The sequence below is a fragment of the Sminthopsis crassicaudata genome, chromosome 1, assembly GCF_048593235.1.
Source record: "Sminthopsis crassicaudata isolate SCR6 chromosome 1, ASM4859323v1, whole genome shotgun sequence".
Classification (NCBI taxonomy): Eukaryota; Metazoa; Chordata; class Mammalia; order Dasyuromorphia; family Dasyuridae; genus Sminthopsis; species Sminthopsis crassicaudata.
This window is the reverse complement of record NC_133617.1, coordinates 121,642,270-121,660,958: the sequence shown is the minus strand read 5'-3', so window position 1 is coordinate 121,660,958 and position 18,689 is coordinate 121,642,270. Positions and strand designations below refer to the sequence as shown.

The window sequence follows — 18,689 nt, the reverse complement described above, 5'->3', positions numbered from 1 at the left end:
GGAGGCAGAGCCAAGATGGTGGAGTAAAGACAGGAGCTCAACCAACTTCTCCCCAAAGCATTACACACTCCTTTAAATAATGACTTTAAACTAATTTTGTAAAGTCAGGATCCCCAAAAAGATGGAATAGAATATTTTCTTGCCAAAAACAACCTGTAAAGTAAGCAGAAAAGGTTTGTGACACCAGGGTGGGAGTCCAGCATGCATTACTGGTACAGGCTGCTTTAACACAGCACCAGAGAACCAACTCCAGCTTCTCAGCCCTAGTTCCTCAGTCCCATGCCATTTAAGCAGCAAAAGTTCTAGGGACTTCTAAATATGAGGCACTACTGGTGGCTTCCAGTCTTCTCAGTCCAAAGACCTCAAAAATGACTTGGAAGTTCAGTAGAAAAGGTCTGTGGCAACAAAGTGGAAGTCCAGTCTGCAATTCCAAACCAGGCCATAGGGACCTGGCCCCACCCCTGGCCCAAATGCCAACAAAGCAGCACTCTTTTGGTTTAGCACACTATATTTTATAGCTACAATGAGGAGGGGACAGGGCAGAAAAGAGAGCTTGTGGTCAGGTTCCTAGAAGGATCTTTGAAAACAGCTCCAAAAAAGATCGAAGCTTGCACCCTCCACCATGGAAACAGAGGTCTACTTTAACAAGCAGTTAAAAGCAGAATGATGGGCTAGGAAATAAGCAGACAACACAAAAGGTTTCTAACCATAGAAAGTTACTATGATGACAAGGAAGATCAAAACACATTCAGAAGAAGATAGCAAAGTCAAAACTCCTACATCCAAAGCATTAAAAAAAAAAAAAAAAAGATTCTGAATATCAAGTAAGAGAAATAAAGAAAAATTTAGGAAAAGAATTGAGAAGAATGCCTAAAAAAGCAAAATTGAACAAATGGGGAAAAGAGATACAAAAAACTTATTGAGAAAAATAATTCTTTGAAAATTAGAATGCAGCAAATGGAAGCTAATGACTTTATGAGAAATCAAAATACAATAAAATAAAGCAAAAAAAAAATTGAAAAAAAAAAGAAAAAAATATTTTCTCATTGGAGAAAAAACAACTGACCTAGAAAATAGATTCAGTAAAAATAATCTAAAAATAGAAAACCATGGTCAAAAAATGAGCCTAGATATCTGTCAAAAAATTATCAAGGAAAACTATTCTGATATTCTATAATCTCAGGGAGCAAAATAAAAGTGGAAAGAATGCACCAATAAATTCCTGAAAGAGATTCCAAGATGAAAACTCACAGGAATACTGTAATCAAAGTCTGTAACTCCTAGATCAAGAAGAAAATATTGCAAGCATACAGAGAAAAGCAATTAATGTATAGTGGAGCCACAATCAGAATAACACAGGATTTAACAGCTTTTACATTAAAAGAATGGAAGGCTTAGAATATGATATTCTCTAGACAATAACGGAGCTAGGGTTACAACCAAGAATCATCTAACCAGCAAAACTGAGTTTAATCCTTTTAGGGGAAAAGTTGAATAGTTAGTGAAATAGAGGATTTTTAAGCATCATGATGAAAAGATTAGAGCTAAATAGAAAATTTCATTTTCAAATACAGGACTCAAGTAGTATTAGGAGGTCATCAGGAAAAGGATAACACAAAGGATTTAATAAAGTTTATCTTTTTATATTCTTACAAGGGAGGATGATACTTGTAACTCATCAGGACTTTCTCATTATTGTCACAGAAAGTATATATAGACGGAGGGAACAATGTGAGTTGAATATTAAGAAATAATATCTAAAAAACATAAAATTAAGGAGAAAGGAATCTACTGATTGGGAAAAGGAGTGGAAAGGCATAAATTATATTCCAGAAAAGAGGCAAGAAAAAGCTTTTTCAGTGGAAAGAAAGAGGGGGAGGAGGAGACTGAATGAACCTTATTTTTATCAGAATTGGCTCAAATTGGAAATAACATACTCAATATGGGTACAGAATTCTATCTTCCTGGGCAGGAAAGTAAGATGGGAAGAGAACATGAGAAGGAAGAAAGGTGATAGAAGAGAGGGAGTATTAAAAGAAAGGACAGTCAATATCAGAACACTTTGGAGGAGGGTCAGACTGAAAACAAATAATAGAATAGGGTAGATGGATACAGTTAGTAGTAAAGTTGAAAATAATTTTGATGAGAATTTCTCTGATGAATACCTCATTTCTCAAATATATAAGGAATGGAGTTAAACTTATTTTTAAGAAAATAGCCATGCCCCAATTGATAAATGATAAAAATATATGAATTCTTCCCAAAGGACTATTAAAATCATGCATATTCTTTGACCTATTCATGCTTAGGCATGAATCCCAAAAGAGATTAAAAAAATTTGTATACAAAAATATTTATAGTAGTTATCTTCTCAAGACAAAGAATTGGAAACTGAGAGGATGCCCACAAATTGGAGAATGACTTGAATAAATTGTAGTCTATGATTATGATGCAATATTATTGTTCTTTAAAAAATGATGAGCAGGATGCTCTTAGAAAAAACTGGAATGTCCTCCATGAACTCAAGCAAAGTGAAATATGCTGTGTAAAAAGCAATAGCAATGTTGTGAAATGGTAATCTGTGAATGACTTTGCTGTTCTCAGCTATACAATAATCCATGACTATGCTGAAGAATTTACGATGAAAAATCCTATGCATACACAGAGAAGAACTGATTGTGTCTCAATTCAGATTGAAGCATACTTTTTCTTTTATTTTATTTTTTAACTTTATTTTCTTGAGGATTTTTTAGGGTGGAAGATCTACGTTTTCTTTCACAACATGACTTTTTTCAGGAATTGTTTGCATAAAGATACGTGGTTTCTTTTTTCCCCTCCAGGTGAAACACGGGCTTTTATGTACAACGGATATCAGAGGGAAGGGGGAAAGGCATCAATAATAAAATACATTCTCTTTTCCTCGTGGCAGCCTTCTCCCCCACCCCGAAGACCCCGCCCTGGCTGCCCCCAGTGGGCAGCTGACCATAAATTACAAAATAAATGAGAAACACCTCGAGGAGGGGGAAGGGGAAGAGAGTGGAGGCAGGCCAGGACTTATTGCTCTGACTGGGAGCAGGACAGGCACTTGAGCGGCTGCCAGTGGAGGGATGAGCCCAGGGACAGGAGGAAGCAGCGGCCAAGACTGGAGGTCCCCGGGGGCGGAGGGGGGAGGGGGAGAGGGCTAGAGGGAAGCCGGGGGGAGCAGTTTCTGAGATGGTCCAGGGCAGTGGATGTTGGTGATCTGTGGGGATAAGGTAGAGGATAGGGTGGGGCCCCCCTCTCCCGCCCAGCCCCCTCCTTCAGTCCATGTCCATGGGCTCGGCCCGGGGACAGAGGTCTGGGCCATCACCAGGCGGTGTGGAGAGCGTGCAGGTCGCACCAGGTCGGGTTGGGGACCGCCGCACCTTGTCCTGCCGGTGATAAAACAGAACATAGGCCGCTTTGGACTCAATCTGGCTCTCGGACACGGGAGAGACGCTGCTGTCATCGAAGTAATGCCACTGGCCGCTGTCCTTGTTCCGGGCAAACGTGGTGTAATGCCCGTCTCGCAGACCACCGTAGTGATTCGAGACAGCGATGAGGTCATATTTGCAAGGTGTAGGGTCAGCCTCAGTCCTTGGCTTGATGATGAACTCAGAGAAATCGAGGTCCCTGATGGGAAACTCGACCAGCGTGTCCAGCTTCTCACGGGAGAACTTGGTGTAGGAGAAACGCTTCAGGTGGATGATAAGGGCCTCGGGGAGGGACCACAAATCCAGCTTCTTGGTGGCCAGCTGGTGGCGCTTACAGGTCGGGCAGTACCAGGGATTCTCTTCTTCCAAAGTCTCCACGGTGGTGAACAGCTCGATGCACTCCTGAAGGCGCACAGGGGCCTTCCTCAGCACGTAGCCCATGCAGTCATGTTTCACGTAGCCCTCGGCTTCCACCTCATTGTAGTAGCGCTTCTTCATGTCCGGCTCCCAGTCAATGGCGATGTAAGGCTGAGAGTTAAAGGAGACTCCGTTGGCATCCTCGGCAAAGCCTCTGCGGTCACTGGTTCCGTTGGAATTCACGGTGTGGAGACTGAAGAGGACTTTCCGCCTCGGCCTCCGCCGCCGCCGCCGGCGCCGCCTCCTCCTTGGCTTTTTCGCGGGACCGGGAGGAGGACTGGGAGGGGGACTGGGGGGAGGACCCTCCCCCTCTACCTCCCCTACATGAACCCTGATGGCTGCACCCGAGTCCTCCGTAGAGGACCGGGCATCCAAGGTATTCCCCCCCCTCTCCTCTTCCTCATCTTGCTCGCCATCACTCAGCCTGCTGGGTCGCTTATACAGATCCTCATCATCATCCTCTTCTTCCTCCTCCTCGTCATCTTCGCTGTTGTCTTCCTCCTCGTCGTCATCGTCTTCATCGTCGTCGTCCTCTTCCTCTTCCTCGTTGTCATCGTCTTCATCATCGTCGTCCTCTTCCTCTTCCTCCTCCTCCTCATCTGATTCGGGTCGGGTGACATAGCGGGAAAGGCGGTGTAGCAAAATATGGTAGAGGGCGTCCCAGGAGAGCCGGTCGCGCGGCACAGATACCAGTAGAGGGTGTCCAAAAAGCATGAGGCCGTAATAGGAATCACTGTAGTCCCGGGCTGGCGTCCGCTCCCGAAGGTAGACAGGCAGCACCACGTCCTCTCCCGTGCCCTCTCCGCCACCAGTCCCGCCGGACACCTCGTACACAAAGATGTCGTCCCGATCCAGGATGCAGCTCAGAGACTCCTCCAGCTGGTAGATCTTGTAGAAGCGGTGGCTGAACACGTCTGCTACCATCATCCGGTCTGGAGAGACGCCGGTGTGCTTAGCCAGGGCGAAGCAGAGGTCCAACACTTTCCCTGCCTTGGGCACAACCAGACGATGCTGCTCGGGTTTTCGGCGTGGGTCCATAGAAACAAAGAAGACCTCCATGCCACGTTCTTTGCTCACAGGCAGAGGAACACTCAGGTAGCAGAAGGGATCAAAGGTTACAGACACCTTTCCACACTCAGGGCAGACCAGTGTTGACTTGAAGAGCCCATGGAATGTGTCCACAATTACAGAATCATTCCGCCGCTTATGATTTCGCCAGGCTTCATCTGCCACCTCCTGGTCAGGCCGTCCAGCAGCATCCCGAAGCTCCACATACTCCTTCTTCTTGACCCGGTTCAGGTCCTCATGCAGCCCATCGAGTAGGAAGGAGAGCAGCTCCTGGGAGTCGTGCTGCTGGTACCCAAGGAATTGGGAGGCAAAGTGGCCGACCTTCGTCTTGAACATCCGGGGGGACCACAGAGCGGTGGTGGCCAGACCAGGCTTGTTTAATCAGATCGGCGTAGGCCTCGGCAATCTCGCCCTTCATGCCCAGGGGATTGCTGAAATTCAGCTCCTTTAAGTAGTGGTTGTGGAGGAAGTATTCTGTCAGCGGGGGGGACATTGCTCAGACACTGCAGGGCTGAGTTCATGAAGCACGTGTTGCCCAGGTTGGTGAGACCACAGACACCTGGCTGGCCCCGGAAGCCGTCCTCCTCATCTGACACGTTTTTCATGATATGAGGCCAGGAGCTAGGCCATGTGCCATCTTTGTTCCGAGTCTCCATGATGACAACCTGACCAGGCCCAAGGCAGGCTTCTAACACAGACATATGTATATTCCTCAGTCTCTCGCAGGAGCCATCTGCATTCTTCACCCACAGGCGTGTCTCCTCATCTGGCCCCACTAAAAATTGCTCCCTAGCTGTATGAAGGACCAACTCAACAGGATCTGCACGGCTGAACTGGGCAGGCCGAGATATGTCCATGTCATTGTGCTGACACAGGAGCAACTCCACCAGATAGACTTCTACCTTGTGGGTGCTGGGCAGCTCTACCACCTTCCGCTCAATGGGTGGCTGCCCGGGCTCCAGTCCATACCAGTTAACCAGAAGATGCCAAGCCATGGCTGGCAGCAGCACATAGTCCTCGCCTTCCACCAACCGTTCCTTCAGACGCCAGGTTTCTTGGTCTTCGAAAAGCTCCGCATTGTTGACAGGCCCGGGGAAGGCACTAGAGTCCCGGTCTCCAGCTCGGACATAGGCCTCCCACTGCTGGTACCAGTGTTGTTCCACCAGGAACCAGCTCTCCCCTGGTCGCAGGGGCCGCTCCCGGCCGCTCTCCTCATCCTCCACCAGCCGCCTCTGGATCTCCAAACTCGGCACTGACCCCACCCCCGGGCCCGACTCCGCCCCTGGCGCAGCTGCGGCCTCCACAGCCGCCATCGCAGCCCGAGCACCCTCAGCCCGATAGGTGGTTTCTTAATGGATCCTGGGGGTGGGGATAAGGGAAAGAATCTGTAACTCAAAAGTTTTAAAAACAAATGTAAAAAAAAGTTTTAGATTTAAATGAGGGAAAATATTAAACTCATTTATTTTTTTAAAAAGAAAGAAAAGTGTACATGGAGTCCTAGTGAACTCTTTTTATGACACAAATATGATGTTATCTAAGCCAGTATGAGCTAAAATGGAGAAACAAATTATAGACCAATTTCTATAATGTATATTGATGAAAAATTTTGAACAAAATATCAAGGCAATTACATCAGTATATCACAATAATCATATGATATGATCAGGTAAGATTATACCAGGAATATAATTTGTTTAATATTAGAAAACCCATCTAAATAATTTGAAATATCACTATGAAAAGCAACAGAAATCATATGATTATCTCAATACATAATAAAAAAGTTTTTGACAAAATATAGCACCCATTCCATTAAAAATAGTATCTAAAACTAGAAGAAGCATTATCTATAATGATAAGCTAGAAGTTTTGCCAACAAGATCAGAGGTGAAATAAGCTGCTCAGTATCACTACTCTTATTCAATATAATAGCATAAATATTAGTGTTAGCAATAAGAAAATAAAAAGAAATTGAAAGAAATAAAATAAGTAATAAAGAAATAAAACTATCCCTTTTTGCAAATGATATTATAGAGAACTCTAAAAATCAAAATCAAAATTACTTGCAATAATTAACTTTAGCAAAGTTGCAAATCCACATACATTAACAAAGCCCAGAAGCAAGAGACAGAAATAGAAATTGCATATTACAGAAATTCCATATTATAATAAATAATAAAATATATTCAGGAGTCTACTACTTGCTGAAACAAACCTTGGAAAAATGTCAATACAAATCCAAAACATTCTACACATACACACACACACACACACACACACACACAAAATCAGCTCTAAAAAATTGGGAAAACATAATTTGCTCATGGGTAAGCTGAGCCAATATAATTTTAATGAGAATTCTGTCTAATTTAATTAATTTTATACCAATTAAACTGGTAATCTAGAAAAAACACAATTTACTGGAAGAATAAAGGTCAAGAGTATCAAGGGAATTAATGAAAATAAAAATACAATAAAAGGTGGCCTAGCAATATCAAATCTCAAACTATATTATAAAACAGGGATCACAAAAATTATCTGGTATTAGATAAGAAATAGAATGGAGAACCAGTAGAGATGACTGGATTTGTATGAAACAGCAGTCAATGACCAAAATAACTTTGTGTTTGACAAAGACCTCAGCTTTTAGGAGAAGATATCATTATTTGAAATCTATACATATATATGGAAACCTTGAAAACATTAGGATTTTCACACTCTGTTGTTTGCTTGCATTTTGTTTTTTCACAGTTTTTTTTCTTCCTTTTTGATCTGATTTTTATTGTGCAGCAAGATAACTGTATAAATATGTATACATATATTGGATTTAACATATTTATTTTATATTTTATTTTAACATTTATATTTTAGCATATTTTTTTATTTTAACATATTCTAACATTTATTTTAACATATTTATTTTTTTATTTTATCTTAACATATTTAACATGTATTAAACTAACTGTGATCTAGGGAAGGGGGTGAGAAGTAGGAGGGGAAAATTTGGAACAAGTTTTGCAAAGGTAAATGTTGAAAAATTATCTATGCATATGTTTTGTAAATAAATAAATAAATAAACTTTAATTTAAAAAAAGGAAAGCAGAAAACTGGAAATAATTTTTATATCAAATGTCTTTGATAAATGTGTCATTTCTCAAATACATAGATAAGTGAATACAAGCCATTTATCCAATTGAAAAATGGTGAAAGGATATGGACAGTCAGTTTTCAGATGAAGAAAGCAAAGATAGTTATAGGCATATGAAGAAGTTCTCTAAATCTCTTTGGATTAGAAAACTACAAAACAAAACAAAACAAAACAAAACAAACAAACAAAAAAAAAACAAACAAAAAAAACCCTTTGAAATACTACTCCATACTTATCACATTGGTCAATAAGACAACTAAAAAATATAGGCCAAAGCACTTTTTTTACTTCCTAATTTTTTCTCATTTTTTCCTTTTGATCTGTTTTTTCATTCACAACTGTGACTAACATTAAATTATATTTCAGATGATATCAAACATAAAACTATATCAAACCATGTTCAGAAAAGGGTTTCATGTTATATAACTGAGAAAAATAAAATACTATTTAAAATTGAAAATGATATTTATATAAAACCATCAGCAAGCATCATCTATATTGCGGGTAAAGTAGAAACCATCCAACAATATGAGGTATGAGGACACACCATATCATCACTATTGCTCAATATTGTCTAGAAATGTTAGCTATAGCAAGAAGAAAAGATAAAAATGAAAGAATAAGAATAAGCAAAAAGAAAATTATCAATCTTTGCAGATGATATTGATTTTAAACTAGAGAACAAACTAAAAATAAAAATAGTTGAAGTAATTAACAATTTTAGCAAAGTTTCAGGAAACAAAATAAATCCACAAAAATCATCAGCATTTCTATATACTACCAACAAGGATCACATCAAGAAATAGAAAGAGAAATTCAATTTAAAATAACAGTAAACTATATAAAATACCTGGGAATCTACTTGTCAACAAAACCAGGATCTATAGGAACACAATCACAAAACTCTTCTCAGAAGTGAAGACAAACCTAAACAATTGGAAAAATATCAAGCTCATGATTGATTTAGCCAGTATAATAAAAAAGGACAATTGTATCCCAATTATTCTTATTTAGTTTTATATTAATCAAAATACCAAAAAAATTGTAATACAAAAAAAATAACAAAATTAATCCAGAGAAAGAAAAGGTCAAGAATATCAAGGGAATTAATTGGGGGGAATATGTAAAGAACAGTGGCCTACCAGTATGAGACCTAAAACTGTATATTTACTAAGAAATGGAGTAGTGGATCAGAGGAAATGGTTAGGTACACAAGACACAATAATCAATGAATATAGTAATCTAGTGTTTGATAATAAACCCAAAGACTCCAGCTTCTGGGATAAAAACTCACTATTTGAAAAAATTGCTGGGACACTGGATAATAGTATGTGAGAAACTAGCCATGGACCAATATTTCACATTCCATATCAAGGTAAGTTTGAAATGGGTACATGATTTAGGCATGAAGGATGATACCATAAGCAAATTAGGAGAACAAGAGATAGTTTTTGTATGAGATCTTTGGGGAAGAGCTGAATTTATGGCCAAAGAATAACTAGAGAGCATTATGAAATACAAAATGGACATTTTGATGACATTAAATTTAAAAAGGTTTTGAATAACTAAAGAGTGTTATGAAACACAAAATGGACATCTTTGATGACATTAAATTTAAAAAGGTTTTGCACAAACAAAAAGTATGTAATCAAGATTAGAAGGGAGAAAGAATGCTGGGGAATACTTTACAATCCTCATTTCTAAAATATATAGAGAACTGAATAAAATTCTTTAAAAAAATCACTAATATCAAAGGATATGAACAGACAATTTTCAGATGAAGTAATTAAAGACATTTATAGTCATATGAAAATGCTCTAAGTCATTATGGATTAGAGAAATGCAAATTAAAACAACTCTGAGGTACCACTTAACACCTATCAAATTGACTAAGATGGCAGGAAAAGATAATGATAAATATCAGAGGGGATGTCCTAATGCATTGTTGGTGCAGTTGTGAATTGATGCAGCCGTGCTGGAGAACAATCTAGAATTAATGGACAAGAGAAAAATTTAGCACTAAACAAAATATAGAAAGCATAATAAAATGTAATATATTATCATAATTACATAAATTTTAAAAGTTGCATTTTTAATAAACAAAACCAATGAAACTGAAATTAGGGGAAAAAAAGCATAAACTTGTTTTACATGAGAATATCAATAAGTATCTCTAATAAAGTCTTCATTTCTCAAATTTGTAGAGAATTGAATAAGATTTATAAGAATAAAATTCATTTTCCAATTGATAGTTAAATGATATGAAAAGGCCATTTCCAGGTGAAATTAAAGCTAACTATAGTCATACAAAAATGCTCTAGTGTGAAGTAATCCTCACACTTAAAAGATTGGCTAATATAACAGAAAAGAAAATGATAAATGTTGGAGAGGATATGGGAAAACTAGCATGTTAATACATTGTTGATGGAGTTGCGAACTGATCCAATTTGGAACCCAAAGGAATATAAAATTTTGCATACTCTTTGATCCAGCAACACCTCTGCAGAATCTATATCCCAAAGATATTTTTAAAAAGGAAAAGGATCTGTTTGTACAAATATATTTATATTTATATGAATATATAGCAACTCTTTGCAATAGCTACGAATTAGAAATTGAAGGGATGCTCATTAATTAGGAATAACTGAAAATGTATAGTAATTAAATATTAGTGCTATAAGAAATGACAAGCAGGATGATTTCAAAAAATCTCAGAAAAACTTAGATGAAATCATACTAAATGAAATGAGAACAACCAAAAAACATTGTACATAGTAACAAAAACAGTGTATGAATGAAAAATGGTAATTCTCAGCAATGCAATGATTCAAGACAATCCCAAAAACTTATATGAGGAAAAATATTATCAGCCTCCAGAGAAAGAACTGATTGTTTCACTACAAACTAAAGCACACTTCATTTTTTAATTTTAATTCAAAATTTTTAATTTTGCCATTCTAGATTTTGTTTAGAGACTTTATTTTAAGTTAATTGGAGGGTCTTGGAGTTGAACTCAGTAAAGTCCTTGCTTTTACTCTCCCATCTTTCCTCCATCTATCTTTTCCTGTAAGATCTTCTCATGGTTAATTCTCTGGCTTCTTATACCTACCAATGATTCAAATCAAAGTCTCTTGCTGCTAGATGACATATTTATCTTATGAGAAAAAAGCAATTTTCTTAATTAAGGACTCTAAGTACAATTTTTTATTATGTATTAAAGTTCTTATATAGTGTTTACATATGGCCAAAGGAGAGACTAAATTTATAATTTAGTCAGTCAATACCTGTAAAACTCAAAAAACAATGAAATACAAATGAGAAGATGAACCATAATGGTCTGTAAACACTGTTACTTGAGTCATTTCTCCAACTTCAAAGAAGATATTACAGTGGTGATATTTTATTATTTGTGTAAACAGACGTTAAGAGAAGACTTGTACCTTTGGTTTAACAGCTGCTGAGTTCTGTTTCATGGCTTCTTTCCACCTTTGGTGTCTATCTGCCAACCAGTTCTCATCTGTGAATATAAGGTGCAAATGTTTTGGGTATGAAAAGCTTTAGTAAATGACAATGTTTTTAAAAATGTACACTGATGTTGGGAAATCTCCCCTGTGGAATGCAAACTTCTTGAGAATAGAAACTATTTTTCATCTTTTTATACTCTCATTATAGCTGAATGGGTGTTGCCTCAGGCAAACTGAGACCTGGAAAAGACCTTACTCTCCCACTGCATCTACAGCCATCTCTGGATCTGTCTTGCCATTGGACTCAGATGACCCTAGAACAGTGATGCTGATAACTTTGCACAGCCTTGACTTACTTAAATTCAAAACAGTTGCAAATAAAAACATCACCCTCCAGATGTCATTGGTCCTCTTTGACTAGTAATAGCAACTCCATTGGGGATCCAACTTCACAGTTCCACGATGGCAATTGTCCTTCCTTCCTCCATATTTCCCTCCTTCCTGCTTTCTTTCCTTCCTTCCTTCCTTCTTTCCTTCATTCCTTTTTTTCTGTCTGTGCACATGGGGAAACATATCCTTCCATGTAGATGTTCTGCTCAAAAGAATAAACATTTTGAACAATGAAGCCTTACAAAATATCTTGGAATTTGGATGATAGATTTATTTTTTCTTTCTCATCATCTACTATAGTGTCATATACAGAATACACAGTTGATAAATCCTTTTAAATTGAATTAGGTTACAATGAACTGGATTCCATTGTAATTAACAAATGATAACACAAAATAATGGAGAGTAGAACATCTACAGATTCTCCATAGAAAATGTAAATCCTTCTAATGTCTATGATTTAGTAGAAAATGTTTGCTAATGGAAAAGTATTATAAAAACCTGTAAAATAAGGCCAGTGGTTCTCAGATAATTTTTCAGTGATTAAACAAAAGCCTTTTAATTAAACTTCAACAGCGTCCTGCCTTTACAAACTTTTCAAATACTATTAAAATAAAAGAAAGTCTTCTGCTAATGGGACCAATTTGCAAAATATTTATTTTAAAAATCTTTTATTTTCCTTTCATATCAATTCTTTAAGAATCTATCAACAGCATTAAGAGTATGCTTGTAGGAAAGGACACTTTTTTTCTGGAATAATATTATGCATTGTAAAAGTTTCACAGATATTTTCCTGTTCCCCTTAATTTAATCATATTAGAACTTAAAAGAAATATGTATTATTTTTACCTAAAAGACTAAATTTCTCTATCAACCATTCAATCACAGAACAATTATTAAGAACTTAATGTCTGTCAAATATTATAGTGAGAGAAAGAGAATGAGAATCAGAGACACAGAAAGACACTGACAGAGACAGAAAGAAACTGAGAAACAGTCAAACAGAGAAATAAAATACAGAATGAGGAATAAGAGAAAAAATAGAGAGGAAAAGAGAAGAAACTGGAGGAGCATAGAGAAGGGGAAAAAAAGAGTGGCAGGGAGACAAAAACAGTCAGATACAGTGAAAATAATTCCTTGAGAATATCTTCTAAATTTTCTTATTTACAGTTGTATATGCATTGTTTTGCTGAAATTATCATCTCCAAACTCAATAATGATCTCATACTTTTAATTCAAAAAGCTGGACTCTTCTGTCATTCTCATTCTTTTTCTTTAAAGGTTTTGACCTAGTTGATCAATTTCACTGTTAACTCTCTTCTCCCTAGATTTTTATATCACTTCTCCTGATATTCTACCTATGTAACATTTATTTTTCTGTCTCCTTATGTAGTGCTTCTTACATGTTACATCCACTGAGGAAAGTTGTACTCTGGTGGCACTGTCCAGAGGAATCTTCTCTTTTCTTATTATGATATTTGTCTAAAAGATTTCATAGAGTCCAGAAACCTGGTTATCACATTTATGTAATATATATGTATATATGTATTATGCAACCTTAGTGTTTCTTCTTAACTACCTCCACAACTCACAAACTCCCTAAGAAATCTTAAACTGGGGAGGTATATAGACATCTCAAATGCCACATGAGATAAGAGAATTAAGTTCTTGAGAAATTATCTAGTGTCTTTGAGAGGATAAACAAATAAAATAATAGTCTAAGCCTACCCATTTTATCAGCAGAGTTGTTTAAATAGTGTCAAGCCAAAGTCAAATGTAAAATGCATGTTTAACAGCACTCTGAGCTGTTTATTCTATGATAGAGTTTAAATATCAACTTTTTAGCATATTAGAATAATTACTAGATGTTGTTGTTAAATCTTGTTAATATGTGTGGTATTTTTCATCAATATTTTTTGATATAAGAAGGTGTGTCTCATAACTGATATATATATATATATACATATACATATGTATATATATATATATATAATATATATACATTTATTTATTTATTATTTTTTGTATGGAAGCTTTAGACTTTTGATTCCTAACATAATTTATTCAATAAGTGTATTTAAATTGGTATATGAGATTAAAGGATGAATATTTTAATGAGCTAAAGCGAAAAGGGAGATCTCTGTCATCAGAGGCCAGATTCCTAGAGGTGACATTGGTATAAAGTTTCATGTTTTGCCACAGAATAAGGAAAAGTACTTCTAAATCCTTGCTAACTATTGCTTCAAGACTCAATTAAAATAAAATTTAAAATAAATGAATGATAAAAGCTTTCTTCAGGATATTCTACCTCTTGTTATATTTGTGTAGATGTATTTGCAATATGGGTCAGGAATAGGTACTTAACAATTATGATTTCTAAGATTTATATGTAATCAATATTAATTTATTAGAAAAAAAGACAATGAATTTGGATGTCAAATGAAATAAATCTATTGTTAATAAAATATACTGCATTACAGACCCCATATAAAGCATTAGGAATACAGATAAAAGCAACAACAACAAAATAATCTCTTCCTTAAAGGAAATTGCATTCTACTAAGGGCACATAAAACAAGCTTGAAAACACCCAGAGTGGAGTGGAAAGAAATACTCTTCAATGGGGACAGTTTCAGAGATACAGAAGTAGGGCAGGAAGTGAAATTAGTTTTGGTTAGGCTGCTTCCTCAAATTAATTTTATGGGTAGGAATTTTTCAGTAGGAGGCAGTGACAGCTGGAGGGGTAAGAATACTTGCAGGTGAGAAGGCATCTAGATAGAAAGCAAAAAAAAAAAAATTTTTTTTTTTTTTTGCTTTTAACAATCATCTGAAACAATTATTTAAAATTCTAATAATAAAAGAAGGTAATGAGATGAGAAGGTAATGCAATGAGAAATTATGAATGGTCATTTCAAAACTGAAAAAAATAAGTTACTAAAAATTAGAACTGAACAAATGAAAGTTAATGACTTCAGTAGACATCAAGATTCAAAATAAATAAATAAATACATACATACATACATAAATGAATAAGAAAAGAGAAGAAAAAATAGAATAAAATGGAAAACACCTCAATGGAAAAAAACAACTGACCCAGAAAAATAGATCCTGGAGAGACAATTTCAAAATTTGTGAAATATCTAAAAATGAAAAAAAAAAATTTTTTAAAAAGAGACTGGACAACATCTTTTAAGAAACCATCAAAGAAAACTACCCTGATATCTTAGAAACAGACGGTAAAATAGCCATTGAAAAAAATCCATGGATCAGCCCAAGAAAGACACCACAAAAGGAAAACTCTAAAGAATAATGTAGCTAAATTCCAGAATTATTGCATCAAGAAGAAAATTTTGCAAGTAGCCAGAAAAAAACTTATCAAATATGGAGGAACTACAATTATATTGAAGCTTCCACTTCAAAGGATTGAAGGCCTTGGACTATGATATTTCAGGAAGGGTAAAAGAACTTGAATTGTAATGGAAAATCCACTACCCAGCAAAACTAAACATTATCTTTTAACAGAAAAGATATTCATGAAATAGGGGATCTTAAATAAGATCTTACCAAAGAGATTATAGCATCTTATCACTAGGAAATTACACTATGACCAAGTGGAATTTACATCAGAAATTCAGTTATAGTTCAATATCAAGAAAACTATTAGCATAATTGACCACATCAATAACCAAACTAATAGAACTCACATAACTTATAATAGATGCAGAAAAAAATTGACAACACCCATTTCTATTAAAATACATTCAAGAGTATTGAAATAAACAGTTTTCCTTAAACTGATAAGTAACAGCTACCTAAAATAATCAGCAAGCATTATATATAAGGGGGATACTAGTGTAATGCCCTCCAAACTGAGCAAGATAAGAGATTAGAAAGTATTCAATAGAATTGGGACCCATGGATTTATGGTTGGTCCCAGGGCTGAAGGAGACTATCATCTCAAAGAATATAGCACTGAATATCAGATACAGCATTCTTTTATGGGGTAACAAGAACAAAGATATAATGGAGGAGGTACCTGGATGGGGATGACCTAATAAGGGGAAGCACCTAGGATGACATAATGGAGGGAGATACTAGAGAGGCTCCTGATATTCTAGTGATGTCTAAAATGGATAAACACTTCATCCCATCAAACATTAAGAGGGAATAAGTATAGCCTAAGGTCTAAAACAGTGGTTCTCAAACTAAGGCCCTGAGGGCCAGATGCCCCAAGTTATGGTAAATGGGCTGAGGGGTGGAGACAGAGTGTGAGGTTTTGTTTTTACTATAGTCCGGCCCTCCAACAGTATGAGGGACAGTGATCTGGCCCCCTATTTTAAAATTCTGAGGACTACTGGTCTAAAATATAAGACCTTTATCCTAACATTAAAAGGGAATGGGTATAACCTGAGGCAGAGTAACTGAATAGGACAATTAGGGAAACTGGGTCAGGACATTAAAAGAGAACTGTGGCACAACACTAGGAATACTCCTAATAAGATCAGGGGTGAAAGAAGGATGCCCATTACGCAATATTGTAATAGAAATGGATTTTAGCAATAAGAGGAAAAATAGAAGGAAACAAAACTATCACTCTTTGCAGATATGATGGTATACTTAGAGAATCAAACAAAAACAACTAGAAACAACAACTTTAGCAAAGTTATAGGATATACAATTAGCACACATAAATCATCAGCACTTAATATGTTAGAAACCCAGCCCATTAGCAAGACAGAGAGAAAAATTCCATCTCAAATAACTGTAGATAATAAAAAATATATTTTGGAATGTGCCAAGAGAAAGCTAGGAACTATATGAACACACTTACAATGCAGTTCTCACACAAAGTTATATCTAAATGATTGGAAAAATATCAAGTGCTTATAGGTAGGCTGACCTAATATAATATTATATACTATATAATATAATAATGATATATATATGTATATATGTATATATATATAATGTAAAATAAAAATGACAATTTTACTCAAATTAATCTACTTATTCAGTATCATAACAATCCTAGTACAAAGAAATTACTTTATAGAGCTAGCAAAAAAATAATAAATAAATAAATCATCTACAACAACTAAACATCAAGATTTTCAAAGAAATTAATGGGGGTAAAAAACCCAACAAATTTGGGCTAGCTGTACCAGACCTAAAACCATATTAAAAAGCATCAGTCACCTAAACTATTTTGGCACTGCCTAAGTAAAAGAGTAGCAAATCAGTGGAATAGGTTAGATTCACAAGCTAGATTGACAATAGTCAATGCCTATAGTAATCTAGTGTTTTATGAACCCAAAGACCACAGTTTCTGAATAAGAACTCACTATGTGACAGAAATTGCTGAGAAAATTGGAAAATAGCATGGCAGAATCTAAGCATTAAACAACATCTAGCACCTTATACCAAGATAATGTTGAAATGCTTTCATGATTTAGAAATATATGGCAATCCTATAAAACAATTAGGAGAACAAGTGACACCTTACCTGGAACAGGAAGAATTTATGGCCAAAGAAGAACTTGAGAACCTTATGAAATATAAAAATTGCTAATTTTGTTTATGTTAAACTAAAAAAGTTACATACAAATAAAACAAATGCAGCCAAGATTAAAAGGAAAGCAGAAAGCTTAAAAAATGATTTTTACATTCAATCTGATAAAGGCCTCATTTCTAAAAAATATAGACAACTCAAATTTGAAAGAATGAAAGCCAATCTCCAATTGATAAATTGTCAAAGGAGATGAGCAGACAATTTTCAGATAAAGAAATAGACAGCAAAAGTAATCTAGTGGGGAAGCTCAACAAGCCCTCTCAGAATCAGACACATGTAACCACAAAATACAGTAGAAAGAAATTAGGGAGGTTAATAGGAACCTAGAAAATCTAGAAACGATAGACATCTATAGAAAATTGAATGGTGATAGAAAGGAATACACATTTTTCTTGGCAGTATATGATATCTACACAAAAAATAGAATTAGGGCATAAAGAACCTCACAATCAAATGCAAAAAGGCAGAAATAGTAACTGCTTCCTCTTCAGACCACAATATAATTAAAATTATATTCAATAAAGGGCCAGGGAAATATAAACTAAAAACCAATTGGAAATTAAATAATCTAATTCTAAGGAATTAGTGGGTCAAACAACAAATCACAGAAACAATCCATAATTTTATCCAAGAAAATGACAATAATAAGACAATATGCCACAACCTTTGGAATGCAGCCAAAGCCATTCTAAGGGAAAATTTTCTGACTCTAAATAACTACATAAATAAAATACAGAAAGAGGAGATCAGTGAATTAGGCATGCAACTTAAAAAGCTAGAAAAAGAACAAATTAAAAACCCCTAATTAAATACCAAATTAGAAAATCTGACACTCAAAGGAGAGATGAATAAACTAGAAACTAAGAAAATCATTGAATATAATAAAAATGACAATTCTGCCTACTTGGTCTACTTATTCAGTTCTATACCAATGAAGCTGCCAAAACATTATTTTATAAAACTAGAAAAAATAGTAACAAAATTCATCTGAAAGAACAAAAGGTCAAGAATTTCAAGGAAATTAACAAAACAAATACAAAGGATGCTGGCTTAGCAGTACCAATTATATAGCAGCAGTCACCAAACTATTTGGAACTGGATAAGAAATGGAACGATAAGAAATAATCAGTGGAATAAATTAGAAACACAAGACACAATAATCAAGGCCTATAGCAATCTAG

The 18,689-nt window shown here is 35.9% G+C and overlaps 1 pseudogene; it reads right to left on the bottom strand.

Moving 5' to 3' along the window:
• Positions 1-3,219: 3,219 nt before the first annotated feature.
• Positions 3,220-6,311, bottom strand: LOC141542354 (ubiquitin carboxyl-terminal hydrolase 11 pseudogene; annotated as a pseudogene).
• Between the last annotated feature and the right edge of the window lie 12,378 nt (positions 6,312-18,689).